Here is a 16,548-nt window from a genome sequence, read left to right as displayed (position 1 = left end):
ACTATTTGACTTTAGAGACATACTACAAAGCTACAGAAATAAAAAATTTAAGAAACCACAGTACTGGCATAAAAACCAACATGCAGAAACACTACATAGATAAGAAGGTATAGAACTGATTCAAAAAATTTGAGCACTCAATTTCCCACAAAGAATCAAAGAATACATGGCCATAAAATGATAGTCTCAGTCTCACCAACAAGTGATATGAGATACCTGGAGATCTACCAAGGTAATAATGAAACTAGGCCTCAATGGCATCACACAACAATCAACTCAAAATGAATCAAGAACTTAATCATAAGATCCAAAACCCAAAACTACTACAGGACACTTAGGAGGAAACCTCAGTCATAGTGGGATACACAATAATTTGTTTTCTACATGATTCCCAAAAGGTACAATGGGATCATATCAGTTAAAAAATTCTGTACAGCCAACAAAAAAAAAAAATCAAGACAGTGAAATGAAAATGTCCAAAATGAAAATAAGATCTGTAGACTAAAACTGTAAGGTTTAACACATAAAGCACTGGAAAGTCAAGAAGTGAACAACAAGAAAACAAATTTTAAGACTTAAAGCTAATAAACATTTTGCAGAAAAATATAAGGGAAAAAGAGAAGAGAGGAGAGGAGAGGAGAGGAGAGGAGAGGAGAGGAGAGGAGAGGAGAGGAGAGAAGAGAAGAGAAGAGAAGAGAAGAGAAGAGAAGAGAAGAGAAGAGAAGAGAAGAGAAGAGAAGAGACAAAGCAATAACCATGACGCACATAAGAAAGTGCTTGGCACAAGCAAGTCGCATCCCCACAAGCTAAACCTGTCTTCTTACTGTCATAAGATACTGAAAGAAAACTAGAGCTAATAAGAAGATGGAAAAGGGGGTGCCTTGATCACTATTGGAGGTAACAAAAATTAATTTCACCATTGGGAAAAACTATATGAAAGTTCCTCAAAAATACAGTTACTATCATTACTATATATAGGTGCATGTATACGTATATATATGTGAAATATGTGAGCACGTGAAAGGAAATTGATACACTGAAGAGTTAGCTATACCCTCACATTCCCTGTAGAGTTATTCATAATAGGCAAAGCATGGAATCAATATCAACACCAGTTAGTCAATGAATGGACAAAGAAAATGCCACTAATAAACCTACACCACACACACACACACACACACACACACACACACACACTAATCAGTCTTAAAATGAAAGTGATTGCATCATTTCAAGAGTATATATGAAGTTTAAAGATGTTTATGTTTGGGGACACAGAAAGTAAAATACCACAAGGTCTAACTTCTATGTAGTACTAAATAATGTTAAACTCACTGAAGTAGAATGGAATTTCCAGGCCCTGAGTAGAGGTGGAGAATATATTTTGGTCAAAAGAAAAATAACTTCAGTCAGACAAGAGGAATGAATTAAAGAAAACTATTGTAGGATATAGCAACTTTTTAAAAATGATCAAATATATCATTTCACACACCTGATTTTTGACAAAGAAGCAAAAAATATAAAATGGAAAAAAGAAAGCATATTCAACAAATGGTGCTGGCAAAACTGGATATCAATGTGTGGAAGAATGAAAATAGAACCTTATCTATCACCATGCACAAAACTCAGGTCAAATTGCATGAAAAAGCTCAACATAAAGCCAACTATACTGAAACTTGGAGAAAAGAAAGTGAGAAGTACACTTGAACACATTGGCACATGAAGATTGCTTCCTAAATATAACCCAGTAGCACAGACACTGAGTGAAATAATTAATAAATGGGACCTCCTGAAACTGAGAAGCTTCTGTAAAGCTGAGGACATAGTCAATAAAACAAAAATCAACCTACAGAATGGGAAAAGATCTTCACCAACCCCACATTGGACAGAGGGCTGATCTCCAAAATATAAAAAGAAATCAAGAAATTGGTCATCAAAAGAACAAATAATCCAATAAAAGATGAAGTACAGACCTAAACAGAGAACTCTCAACAGATGAATCTAAAATGACTGAAAGACACTTATGGAAAAGCTCAACAACATCCTTAGCAATCAGAGAAATGCAAATCAAAACAACCCCAAGATTCCATCTTACACCCATAAGAATTGCCAAGATCAAAAACTCTGATGACAACTTATGCTGGAGAGGATGTGGGGTAAAAGAAATACTCCTCCATTGCTGGTGGGAGTGAAAAATGGTAAAACTACTTAGAAAATCAGTATGGTTATTTCTCAGAAAATTAGGAAACAACCTACCTGAAGACCCAGCAATACAACTTTTGGGTAAATTCCCAAAGAATGCTCAACCATGCCACAAGGACAAGGGCTCAACTATTTTCATAGCAGCATTCTTTGTAATAGCCAGAACATGGAGACAACCTAAATGCCTCTTGACCGAAGAATGGATAAAGAAGATGTGGTACATTTACACAATGGAGTATTACACAGCTGAAAAAAATAATGGCATCTTGAAATTTGCAAGCAAATAAATGGATCTAGAAAGCATCATACTGAGTGAGGTAACCCAGACCTGATTAATATGTAATCACTTGTAAGTGGCTTTTAGACATAAAGCCTACAATTCACAATCCCATAAAACCTAGATAACCGGGAAGACCCTAAGAGAGACATACATGGATCTCATCTACATGGAAAGGAGAAAAAGACAAGATCTCCTGAGTAAACAGTGAGTGTGGGAATCATGAAAGAAAGTAGAAGAGGAGGGGGGAGGAAAAGAGGGGAGCAGAGAAAAATATTTAGATCAATAAAAACAATTTTAAAAATGATCCAATGTATACTCAAAAACTAAGAATAGATTTCGAGTTTTCTTACCATAAAAGTTACATGTAGCATACAGTACATGTTAATTACTTTAATTAATCTAGTACTGTGTGTGCATTTTTAAAACCACATGTTGCTGATAAACACAATTTTTCTTCAAAAGATTTAAAATTATAAAACTTTAGATAAGGTGATTATGTGTTCTGTTGCTCACTAAAACATGCCCCCCCAAACTTAGCAGTTTAAATAAACACATTTTCTGATGACTCTACATATAACCTGTGCTCAGCAAAACAGTCTGATTGCTGGCTATGTCCTTACCAAAGCTATGCATCACCTTACAGCTTAGCTGGGGTGGATGGCCTTGTTCTAATACCTAATAATCTGGCTAGTTGCTGTGTTTTGGCAGACTACACTAGGATTCTCAAAGCTACTTACAAGGTGACTCAGAGTGAGAAGCTTCTGTCAACAGAAACTACCTGATCCCTTAAGACCTGAAGGTGAGGAATTCACAAGGGGCCAGTGAGACAGGGAAGATGAGACATTCCATCATGCAAAGGAAGTTATCCCCACCATGTCCTACAAGCAGTCTGCCACCAAGCTGGTATGTGTTCTCACTGTTTACTATGTGCATGCTTCTCTGAGAAAGGAACTTTTAAATTGCCCTCCCATTCTTCCCCCATTGTAATAGTCATACATATTAATGAATGCAATATGCTCAATAAGAAATAATCGAAAGAAGTGAGCCTCTTGCTGTTAGTACAGAAGGAGTGATTTAAAATTTGACCCTAAAGTAAGAAAAGCTAAAAGGTAGAAAGGAAGGGGAGAAGCTGGAGGGGAAGCGAAAGAATCAGAATTAGAAACTTATTCACTTTTAAATATCATGGGGATGTTTGACTCCTGAAATGATCCCAAATGTTATCGATCATTTGATTTGAGTCTCTTCTGCCTGGAGTCTCTAGAATGTCTGTATATCTTACCTTAGAAATGTTATAATTTGGAGTTAACACCAGCTCACTCTCATCTCTAGGCTGTGCATTATGTTTGCGCACACCTGTAAATGGATAGTACGTGTGGATGAAATGGAGTGGCAGGCATCAGAAGACCAGCATGGAGTGGAAAGAGAAATAGCAAGAAAACAATTATAAGATTTGAAGAAAAAAAAGTCAAGACTCAGGATATAAACCTCAAGATTAATTTCTTTAAAAATAAGAGAAGATATTTTCCAATGACCACAAAACTAATAGCAGCAATAATCACAATGCTGTTCAATTAAAAGGAGGTAAGTCTCATATTCTAGAAATTTCCATAATTAGAAATAAGCACTGTACGTGTAAGCATCTTCACACCATATGTGACTGGTTTTAGGATACAGCAAAACTCACATATTGAAGGTTCTGTTATTTTCAAAACCAATAATGCCATTAAATCCAAATGACTGAACAGAAGAAAACAGTGTGTTAAATACTGGTACAATAATCTAATAGATCAATACTGAACATGAACATGCTTACCTTTACACGGCATAAGAGAACACTTTTATTTAATGGAATAAAAATGGAAATCTTTTAAGTTTCAAAATCATGCAGCGATGCACGAAATTTTCAGTTAGCTGTACTTAAAAAGGAACCTTAGCAAGTAAGTATTCACTGTGAGGCACAGAGGAAAAAAAATGACTTAAATTGTCTAATACATACAAATGTAAGCATTTCTATAGGCAGAAGGGATAAGAAGGGAAGAGGGGAGGAAGCGTTGTCATGCACACCCCACTCTGGGACAAATAGGCCTTATCTGTATTCCACAGCTCTCGAATATTCACCAGAATTAGGGCCGATGCCTGGTAATCAGCCACACTCTGCTGCTCTACATTCAGGGACTGGGCTAGGCCAAGTGAGGAACATACATCAGATTAGATCACCAGCTATATTGTTCGGGTTGATTTTAATTGCCTGAAAAGTGTCATTACCATCTTCTGCAATGTGCTAAGTTATTTTAGAGAGTGCCTGTTTCCATGTAAGAAATAAAAATGGACTGCAATCCTTTAAGAACGCGCAGAGGAAGATTCAGTTTGTCTTCAGCTTCGGTGCCGTGAAAAACCTCCCAAGTCTGATCATATAAACAAATGTTTGTTACCTGTAGAACTTTGCAAATGTAGTTTGGGAAATCAACTCAGATTCGCACTCTAATGACCCCAGAGAACTTCCCAAATGCCATGACCTGGTTGATGAAATTCTTACAGTTTTCATTTCTACGGTGGCTCGTACTGCCAGCAGCTTCAAGGTGAAGGAATTCATGAAATTTAAAAACTGGAATTATTTCTATGGAAAGGGTATATGGAAATAGATTATTCCAAACCCAGAAGACTTTTGCAAAGATATATAACCGTGACTGCTAACATGGAAATGGTATCTCTTGAGATATTTGTTCTTTAAATCAGAATCTTAGCTATCAGAATCTGTACCCGAGACAGAATGCTGCTTATGCACTCGTGAGCCCCAGGCTTTTAAAATGGTGAAAATTGAGTAGTGCCTATACTCTGGTTAACAGCAACCATGTGAGGAAGCTGACTGAAAAACAGAGAGAACTCATGTTTTGATAATGCTACTTTTCTGTTGGAATTTTCTAAAAATTTGAAGTGAAGATACAGGTTAAGAAGCCTCACCCCAGAGAGGATTCAGATAAGGACCAAGGATCTGTTAGCTCAGCAGAACAGGAGCATGTGTCTGCAGGGAGAACACAGGCGCTAGAGAGACAGAGCTGCAGGCAAACTGCTAGATTCTCAGCAGTCACAGAAGCCTACCAGAAGGCATGTGTGTCTAGGCCCAGCACTGGGTTAAGCAAACATATGAAGATCCTGGAGCTCGCTGGCCAGCCAGTCTATGCACATCTGCGAGTTTCAGGTTCAGCGAGACACCACATGTCAAAAACTGCCTTTCATGTTGAAGCCTACATGTATGGAGAGCAGTTGAGGAAGACATCTGGCACTGACCTTGGGCCTCTACATGCACACACATGTACCTGCACATATAAACGTTCAGGGGCAGGTGAGAATAAGCATGTAGCATTTCTGCAGAATGCAGGGCTACCCTTGAATGGGTGGCTGATGAAGCGACTGATACCCACAAAGCCTCCAGTCATTCCTAAATAATTGTTTACAGTTTAGCAAGACAAGCTTTGGATTTGTTGTGATGCAGTCATTTACTTGTTTATTGCAGATGTTCATGTTTTACTAAAATAAAATGATGAATTTTGGGACTCATGAATTAACTTCAATCCACAAAATCAGATCATTATTATATTTAGATCACCACCCAGAACTTAGAACCTACAGATTATTCTTCCTTTAAAGAAAATTCTATTTAGCATAGAAGTTTCTAAAATTTAATCATATCATTTATGATATGATTGTCATAAATTATCAGTATTCATATCATGATCTATCACACAAAAACTGCATAAATAAAAATCTGACAAATACATACTTAACTGGCTTCAAGCAGTTCCCATATAACTACAGTAGAACTTCATGTCAATAAACGAAATAGACTTTGATTACATGGATATTTAACAAATTCCTAATACAAATGTATTGCTCCAGAGTATTAGAAACACCAGATATTGAACAATTATACAATACTACATTCTAATCCATCCTTCTTAAAACCAAGTCCTTTTTAAAAAAAAAAATGCCTGAAAGCAGAAGTCTCCGTAGTTTTACAGAGGAGCAGGTTACCTAGAGGACTGGATAGTTCACCTGGCAAATGGCAGGGTTGGAGGAAAGGTTTTCCTGTAGAAGGCACGCTGACCTGAGTTGAGACGAGAGATAAGTGTGATAGACTTGAAGTCATATGTGTTCTAACACACAAAAGGAACAAGAAGAAAACAGGGCTAAAGTTGTAGTAAGGAAAGGTTAAGAAGCCCCTTGCAGCTAGAAGGCTAAGTAGAGGGTGGAATGGGCACAAAGAAGTCCTGTGCAGATAGGCTAGATCAACAACACTTCTTTTTCATGTCAGCAGTGAGGTATTCAGTGCCCCATGTGCTCACAGTCAGGGCTTAACACAGCTCCATAGATCAGGAAGACCAAGGGAAGGTCATGATAAGGATGAAGTAACTTCTTAATCAGGTGCATTTTGGTGCCAGGTGCAAAATAGACCTTGGGCTAACACAAAGTAACACAGAACCAGGGAGTGCTGTGTTTGCAATCTATTGATGGTTAAAAGAGCAAAGGAAGCAGACAGTTCAGCAGAACACTGAGGACACCTGGGCAGATGGCTATGGCAAACAAGGAGAGAAGGGATCACTGGTGCTAAGCTGAAAATAATAAACTCTACTTGAACATGATGAGTTTGACATAGCAGATATCCAAGAGACACAAAATACTGAACCAATGGGTCAGGAAGAACACTGCAAAGATCAACAGCAAACTTCTGCTGAATGTGGAACACCCACTAAAGATCTTTGGTCAAAGAGATGCCACAGGTATAGGCTGCAAACTCAGCATCCCAAAGTCTTAATGCTCATGAGTTTGTCAAACACCAATGAGAGTTAGTTACTCTAAGAAGAGGTCTATCGGACAGAAACAATACCTAATTACAAGATGCCTACTGGGAAACAGACAAAGAAATGGACAGTCCCATATGATGAGGAATGCTATGGACGAAATAACACAGAGCTTCTAAGAAGGATTGCTAACATACATTAGAAACAACCAGAAAGCCCTCTGAGAGTCCGTGGTATCAAAACTGTGACCTAAGGGCTGATCAGCAAGCAAAACTCCATAGGTCAACGTGTGTGTATACACAAGTGTTTACAAATGAGGACTTCCCTTAAAAAAAAAAGTACACAATAATTCCAGAGCTGGAAAAGTGGTAAAGAAAGAGAACAACAGAAAGTCACTGAAGATGTTTTTGCTCTCAAAGCATAATATGTGTTTAAATTATACACAGCTCTTCAAATGATGTTTAGTAGTTTTTATTTTATTTGGAGTGCAAACATTAAGCACTTAAACATTATGTATAGAAGAGTACTAATTTAACGTATGTATGTATGTATGTACGTGAGTGTGTATTCCAGCTGGGTAGAATGATATGGAGAACCAAGTTTGAAAAGAGAGATAGAAGCTGATTCAGTGGTCCCAGAGGATAAGTTGAGAATCTGGAGAGCTATACAGGTGGAGATGGTTGAAGGCAGGCAAATTTGAGAAATAGTTTGGAGTCCAAATCAAAGGATTTGAAGCACACTTCTCTGCAGTGTCTCCAGGCATGAATATCTGAATTAAAGTAACAGTCTTACGAATTATTTACCCTATTAAAATAATGCGTCGCCAGGCTCATTTATCAGTAATGTAATCAAAGTGGGTTTATTGCACAGATCTCATATCTTGAGAGATGAAAGATAATCAAAGTCAAGTGACTTAGAAAATAAACAGGAGAAAATTGTTCTCCTGTTTTAGAACTCAGAAAATTTACAATCTGAGTTCTACCAGCACCTAAGAGAATGCAGTGGAATTGCTGAAACCGACATAATCTCTTTTTCCAAATGCCAATATGTCTGCAATGAGGAATATACATACCTCCTGAATTATCTTATCTTACTTAATAAATCAGTTGAGGTTTTTTTTTCTTACACTTTGCAAGACAGCTTCTTGCACAGTAAAGATTCTACAAACATTTACATTCCAAGTAGCAGAGCTGTTTCAAATGCTATAAAGTTCTGCCAGCACTTCTATTACAAACCCTTATTTCTTGTTTATAACATGTACATAAAAGGAGGAAAATAAAAATGTATTACGGATGGAAACTTGGCATACTAAGCCTTAGCCAGGGAGTGCATTTCGACGGGAACAAATTTCCCAAGATATGTTCCCAGTGAGTATAGAAACACGGGAGCTGGGGGTGGGAGACATTTTAAACCAGAAGCCACTTAGTACCATTGCTCCTTCTAGAGCGGAAAGTGAAAAGCAAAGAAATTCTCATTATTTTTCAAATTTGATGCTACCCAAGGCATGATTAGCAAGCATAAGGGATTATCAAGGCTAGCAACTCTACTACACATGCATCTTAAGATCATGCTTATAGACACAGTGTATATTAATGGACCTAGGGTTGTTCATTTTCAATGACAAAAATAAATAGCGAACATGAAACCTCTTAGGCATAGAGTACTGGAGTTGACCAAAACAGAAACCACAAACAAATAAGCACAGAAAACCTCCCTTTCCTCTCTCATCTCCTACCACATACAAGTAACCTCTCAGTGCTATGAACACTAAATGGTGACTGGGAAAGCAGAACATGTGGAGCCAATCAAACCATCTCCATTCTGGGGTTCTGCCACCATACAGAGATCTACAGATCTGGCAGTCTGAATGGTCCAATTATAACTGCATACTCTTTCAGCACAAAGCGTATTAGAAGTTAATGAGAACTTCAAGTTGGACACTTAAATTATGCAGTAAAAACAAAACGAGAAGGTGTACGCTGAATGCATGAGAAGGAGCAGGGCACTTATATTTTGCTAGCAGACTGAAGAGGCTATTAGTTTGTAATAACTAGGCATACATGAAATGTGACAGAGAAAAAAAATTGAAGATAAATCAGCAGCTGAAAGGCTACAGCTTGTTGTCTGCAGCTAATCTTCGCTCTACTTGAAATCGCTTGGCACTTTGATTCTATTAAATATTTTGTTGCTATTTTAAGAAACACTTGGGCTGTCCGCTTGTGTTGTGAAGGATATTTAAAGTTAGAATTCTCCTGGCGAGATGGGCAGAATGCTTTCACATCTCGGGGCAGACAGTTGTGATGCCTGGACAGTAAGGAGGATATGGGACTAAGTGCTATTGTCAGAACTGGCTATTGCCTGAATCTATTAGCCTGCAAATCAATTATTGCCTCTATGTCTCCTGCTGGCCACCTTTATACAAGAGGCGCACCAGCTTGCATGCAATGTCACCGTTTATCTGCTAAAAAGTGTTCAGTAGTTTGCTTGAGAATAGTGACCCCCCTCAAACCACATGTTGTTGACTCTCAATTGAGGTCAAACAGGCAGGCATTCAGAGCCCCAGACTGCACTGGTTATGTGCCCATCAAATACCTTTTATGAACATTTACAAAAACCTGTCCCACGGTGACATGCAAATATTAGGCAATCTACTAGTGTTACACTAAGTCATGAGGATCTTAACCTGCAGACGTCTTCCCTAGTAACGGGAATCAAAACACAAAGGGTTAAAACCACCCACCAGGATGCAACCAGAGTCAGGTTAGTGTTGGTAAATACAGCTAGTGCTGCAAAACTAAGTAACAGGTCTGACTTGTCACTGAGATATAAAAGCTCTTTGAAAGGCAATTACTCCCCCTTTCAATCTCTGAAGGGCTCTGACTCAATGTTCTTTTTAATTCTCTTTTTTAATCTATTTACAGACTACATTTTTTTTTTCTCAGCGAATGTGATATTCATCTTTGTGGGGGTAGGCAGAAACCACAGCACATATCCTCCGGTATTGTGCATGTGCGTTTAGTTATTCTTGCTTAATCATTTTTAAATTATTTTGGGGTTGACCTACTCTCCAAATGAGCCCCAGTTTCTGTCCATCCTCCGGCACCACACACATCACAGGTTGATTGTATCTGTAGCCTTGTTTCTGTACGTACTGGGCTGGGGTTAGGAAACTGTCTACCTCTTTCCTTTCTGGGGGATGTCTGATCCCATCCATTTCTGAACACACGTTTGCTGTCCTCACCAGAGCCCGGCACCGTTGGTTTTTGACTCATTCCTTTCCGCACATCTTTTTGTAAATCAATAAGGGAACGCAATCCTGGGAAGGACCTAGGGATTGTTGAGCCCTTGTGGAACGGAGCTCTACACAAGGAGAGCCCATAAACCTTGCATTTCATGCGATAGGAAGTGAGGAATACTCCTTCCAGAAGGTGCTGAGACTTTGACCGGTGCGCAGGGCTGGCACTTCCTGATTTTCGGTCTCTGGTAGTCTGGTGCGAGCTTTTCGGGGACTCCTGAGAACATAAAATCAGCCAGCTCCCAGCCAGCTCTTAAGTCAAGGCATCAGAACGACATAAAGTCCACCAGAACAAACCAACGAAATGATCGCGATGACAAGGAATTCCACTCAGGGCTGCTGATTTCTGAATGGAATGAAAACGCAGCCCGCAAAACTTGGGTAGTAACAGACATAGCTTACATTCTAGCTTGTGCTGATCTGGGAGTCAGGACCACAGTTTCAGGCACAAAACGCATCTCTATCTCTTTCTTAACCTCAGCAACATGATCTGGGATTCTTCCACAGCATCTCTAGGCCTCCCAACTTTTTCCCCCCAACTTTCATTGGCCAAACTGTCTGCTCTGAAGACATACCAGAGGGGCATTGATTGCCTTTTTCCAGCGCTTCAGCCAGAGAAGGCATCCCTTCCCAAATTCGATCCTAGCCCCAAGATGGAGAAATGTCCCCTGCCAAACCGGCCCCTAGAAACATCCTTTACTCTCCACTCATCAGATGCATCTCCTGGGCAAACAAACTTTCCCTGTCGAGAAGCCCTAAAGCCAGCGGGTAAAGTTTCCCAGGCAGGTGGTTCATCCCAGTGCCAAGACTGCAGTAAGCAAGCGGACAACCCCGACCTACCTAGCTGTACCAGCTTGCAAGGCGCCTGCCCCGCCGGCCCGCCCGCCGGCGCCGCCACCGCCGCTGGCTGGCCCGGGGGGGCTGCCGTGCGCACTGGTGCGAGTCGCCGCCTTCGCCGCAGCGCCCCCGTCCGCACCGTTCTGCAAGGTTCCGCGCAGTTCCCCGCCGGACCGCGGCGCCCGCCCGCCCGCCAGCCGCCGGCGCCACCGCGCGCCAGGCTGCGATGGCTGCTGCAGGCGCCGAAGGAGCGCTGCCTGCGCTTCTGCCGCTCAGGCTGGGGCTCCTGCTCCCGCACGAGCCCTGAAGGGAGGGAAGAAGGGAGGGGACACTGGGTGGGAGAAAGGGGCGGGGAGCGAGGCGGCGCAGCCAACAGGGTCCCGCGCCTCGCGCTGCTCGCACCACCACCCACCCCCCCGCCCCGCGCCTCCCTGCCCAGCCGCCACCGAAGGCTGCTTGAGTCCCAGCTGCTTTCGCCCACGTGTGTCCGGCCTCAGCAGGGTCCTGTGGAGCGGGATGGGCGGCGTCAGAGAGTCACCACTGGGTGGCCTCCTGCTTGGCAGCTAGCGTCTAGGTAACACCGGTTTAAGAGCAGGGATTGCATTTTTAAGGAAACCTTCTAAGGCTGAGCTCACACACGTGCGCAAAATTGGTAGTTTTGTCATTAAAACTGATGGCAGTGAAGGAAGGTATCACGGACAGACAGTACACTGCGGTATTTACGAGAATTCATCTCCCCAGACCAACCCTAACTTTATTTTTGTTCTGTCATTGTGCTTTAAGGACTTATTTTAATTTGCTAAGATTTCAGTGATTCAGTTATGAAATTAATCCCAATTTTATTATTTTTTTAACAAGGAATCCATGACATCGCCCTGGTCATTTTTATTTGTATAAGTACTCAGAGATAGAATTGAATTGGGTGATCTGCATGTAAACATAAACTTTCTGAAATCCCAAGCCTCTGCAACCTGTGCAAATAATTGTACATATTTTTTTTATCAGTCCAAACAACTGGTTCATACACCTGTCAGTCACTGGGCGAATGACTTATAAAAAAGAGTGGAGACATATAACGGGATATAATCCAGGAGCTACAGAGCATAGTCATTTAGTAGAACTGGTATCTATAAATTCAAGAGAAGAGACAATGCTGTGCTCCACATGTTGCTATGAAGTAGGGACAGGAAGATCGGGGTGAGTTCAACAGTTCACTGCTATCCTGGACTAAAGAATAACACCCTGTGTTAAAATTGGGGAGGGGAACATTCTTTTGGCTTCTCTACACACACACACACACACACACACACACACACACACACGTTGCATGTATTCACAATGATGAGATGCCGAAGACCAAGTATATACTGTGTAGTAATAATCCCTGTGAGTAAGACTTACCATTTTATAATTATGTACATTGTTTTTCATTTTTAATATCAGTTTATTTACCCTTTATATTAAAAAAAATAGTCCCCCTCTTCGCTAAAGTTGATGGGACATGTTCAGCCCGGATTCTTACCCTTCACCCCTTCTGTTCCGCTTGTTCCTGCAGACAGGGCAAAACAGGTGCGCATTCAGGACAGCTCCCTTGGCAACGCAGATGTGAAAGAAGGCTTCCTGGGGAGCAGGTTGCACTCTGTTCCACTTTCTCCCAAGAGACAGTTATTGGCTACCTGCATTTCCAGAAAGAAATTTGAACTTCTGGGAAGGTTTGAAGGACTTTAAAAGACAATGGGACCCATTCTGTCGCCTGTGGTGCATGGCATTGATTCCCACTAACTTACTGGTCCTCAGCCCTTCCCTAAACGAAACAAACTGCTGTGCTCTCAGATGCAGGTGAGTTCTCCTAACTCTGAAGGGCTTCAATAGTGAAGCTCTCTTACCTTTCAAAGGACAGCAGCCTTTGGCATCATGCTCCCTACCATCCCCGCATTTTGGCTACTTTTGCCATGTTTCTTACTATCAGGAAACTGCTTGTCCCCATAAGAGTAATGACTGGATTAAAAAAAAATCGTAATAAAATGTGGAGTTATTTATGTTTTAAAGGAGTGAGGGAGGCGATGATAGGTAGAGACAGTACTATAAATAAAAGTAATGTGCTTTCTCCCATATGAATTAAATTGCTGTAAATTTGAACTCCTTAGGGTCTCTCTACTTAGCAAATGAAAAAAAATAGCACAGGTAAGGAAAGGAGGTTTATGGTCATAGCAGTTGTTATAGGTTACTGTAAATAATCTCTTTGCTTGCAATCTGAGAACATGTTGGCAAACCCCCAGAGTGTGACAAAATGTTTTATTGGGCAGAACTAGTATGTTCTGGAAGGATCAGAGAAAAACTTTACATGCAAATTATGCTCATGCCTTGCACCTAGCAAGTGCAATTACTGTCATAGTCACTTCTACCACAGACGTGCCTCTTCTTTTAATGCGGTTTCTAAATTCATTTTGCTTCTAACACACCTATATGCCCTGCCTGATGGGACTAGATAGGACACTTAACAGTGAGGAGGGGGCTGATCCTAGGCACCAAAGCAACAGTGAGAAAGACAGATAAGAGGCCCCTTGAAACTAAACTGAGAGAAATCTACACCCAACCCTGTGTGGCCCTCTCCACATAATTTGTCATTTCCCATCTCAGATTGCTTTGCCTGTGCTCGTGAAAGCTGATTAACACTGGCAAGGGGGTTGATGGAATCTGAAATCTTATGATTACAACAGAAGAAGACCGGGGCATCCTAAAACTTGCAGGAGCCATGCCCGATATTCAGCATGAACCCCAGTTGCCGGTCAGCATAGATAAAATGTATATAAATATTCGCATACAGAGATGTGCTCATCATCTCAAATCCTTCCTTTGCTCAGAACGTAAGGCAGAATGTGAGTCAACTGAAAACCTGATATTTACCAAAAGTTGATACACAAGAGCAGGTTTAAATAAAATTTCCATTCAATTTCTGGGCCGGAAGCCCAGGAAATTAAAAAAAAAAAAAAGAATTAAAGGCACATGTGGATCTTCTCAGTGTGAATGCCGGATGGAGTTTTTATTGAATTTGGCCTCAACTGATTGTAGCATTATAAGCAATTCTGCAGTTAAGTTTCAGCAGGCATTTAAATGGCAAATCCTCTTTTTAGGGCATTATAACTAAGAATAATAACTTCCTTTTCCTATGGTACCTTTTATATCAAAGCTCTTTAGCTGTGAGATCATCTTCCCATTGTTAAGATGTGCCATCTGTGTGGAAAGATAGAAACTATTTCATGCTACTGATAGCACATATTACTTGTTTGTTTCCCTGTTTACCGAGTAACAAAAGGAAATGAAGAAAAATATCTACAGAACCCACAGAAGGGAATTCTTAGGCAAGAGGACAAACTGTAACGCAGCCAGCTACTGACAAACACATCTGTTCTTTTGAAGGTGGGCTGGAGTTTTTCCTGGGTTGCAAAGGCAAGATGTAGGAGCTTTGCCATGTTACTTTCTTAGTGTTGTAGTTTCTTTTTTGGATGCCGAATTGGGGTATAGTCACACTGTCTACATCACTGGATTGAGGAGCTCTGAGTGTGTTTGGAGGATGGTCATATTGTCTACACTGCTGGATTGAGAGGCTCAGAGGAGTTTATTTGGGGGATGGTCAGATGTCTATCTTGCTGGGTTGAATGGCTTTGAGAGGTGTGTTTAGGGGATGGTCATACTCTATACACTCCTGGGTTGAGTGGCTTTGAAAAGTGTGTTTGGAGGATGGTCATACTGTCTACACTGTTGGGTTGAGTAGTTCTGAGGAGTGTGTTTGTTGGTTGGTTTGTTACTTGTCTATTTGAATCAGACAGTAAGTTATAAAAACTTTTCAGCTTCCAAGCTGAAGTAAGGAATTCAGGTGGGTAAAACAACAGCAGTCAAAGCCTGATCATGGAGTTTTGCCTTGAATGTCTAAAGTAACACTAATTATCTTTACTGGAGCAAGTCCTTTGTATTTCTGGTAAAAACAGAAGATTCTGAAAAAGATATATAGAAGTTGAGCTAGCATATTCTACCACTCCCTATTGCTGGAACTTAGCTTTGGATACTAATGTAATAACTGAAAACTCAGACTAATTTTGTATACTCTGAAGACATTTGCTGAATTTTTGCATCTTGTTGTTCTCTTGGTGCCATCTTGTAGATCACTATGTAACAGGACTTTATTGTGTTGCTGTTCATGTGTCTACTACTGTATTACCAGTGTCCTTTGCTAGACTGGGAACTTCTCAGAGGCACCGGTTTTGCTCTGTTTACTGCCCCACACAGAGTTCCAAGCAATCTGTAACATACACATAATGGGTTGGCAGGAAATGTTTGTTCAGTAATGCAGCAACCTTCCAATGTGTCTGGTGCTTATTGAGGGAAGTTGATGACCCTCACAGCCGCTACAGGTGCTAATTACTCTGGTAAGTTTTTCTGAAGATAAATATGCTGAAATACATAAAGTGAATTTGTTTATCTAAAAACTCACTCTTCCAAGATTGTACAAGCTGCAGTTCATTCCTTGATGCTAAGAAGTCTCTTTAGTGTGTATACCATCTCAAGTTTGAAGGACTTTATGTTAACCATCTAATCCAATGACTCTCAGATTCTAATGTGCACAGAACTTGTGAATCTGCCTAAAACAACACTTCTGACGTAGTAGGTCTAGGGTATAGCCTGGGACTCTACATCTCTAACAAGTATCTGGATTCCAGTGTTGCTAGCGGACTGAACTTTGAGGAGGCAGTCTACAATCCAAGCACTCAGTGTTAATGTCCCCGGCATCTGTCCCATACTTAAGGCTCAGTGATTTGAGTTAATAGAAGTGAAAGACACTATGATAACCTAAATCATCATACAATTACATAATTCCATTTAACATGATTTCTGTTATAGTCCCAATGGCTAGTCTGAGTTAATTCTCAGGAGATTTTAATTTTCTATGCAGATGAACAAGTTAGGAAGATAAAGGAATCTTCCTTAGCTTATAAGATTTGAAGCAGAAATCAGCAAATTTTGAATCCTGCTCTTTTCTGTATTTGAACAGAGCACACTGGCTCATCTTCGTTGAATTTTAAAAGGTATATTTTAAGGAGAAATAGCAAGAGACTGAAAAAGTTAGAGTGAGTAAA

General features: G+C 40.5%; 1 protein-coding gene across 2 annotated transcripts in view; it reads right to left on the bottom strand.

The window, feature by feature from the left end:
• Positions 1 to 11,704, bottom strand: part of Cntn3 (contactin 3) — a 365,078-nt gene extending 353,374 nt beyond the window's left edge. Inside the window, exon 1 of one of the 2 annotated variants that reach the window (XM_075983332.1) lies at positions 11,417 to 11,704. The gene's annotated coding sequence lies outside the window, so the exon portion shown is untranslated. Of the gene's footprint in view, positions 1 to 11,151; positions 11,277 to 11,416 lie in introns of those variants that run through there. The other variant, XM_075983333.1, reaches the window with a different exon arrangement.
• Between the last annotated feature and the right edge of the window lie 4,844 nt (positions 11,705 to 16,548).

The sequence above is a fragment of the Microtus pennsylvanicus genome, chromosome 8, assembly GCF_037038515.1.
Source record: "Microtus pennsylvanicus isolate mMicPen1 chromosome 8, mMicPen1.hap1, whole genome shotgun sequence".
NCBI lineage: Eukaryota > Metazoa > Chordata > Mammalia > Rodentia > Cricetidae > Microtus > Microtus pennsylvanicus.
Note: the sequence above shows the minus strand (reverse complement) of the source record. Positions and strands in the feature narration are given on the sequence as shown.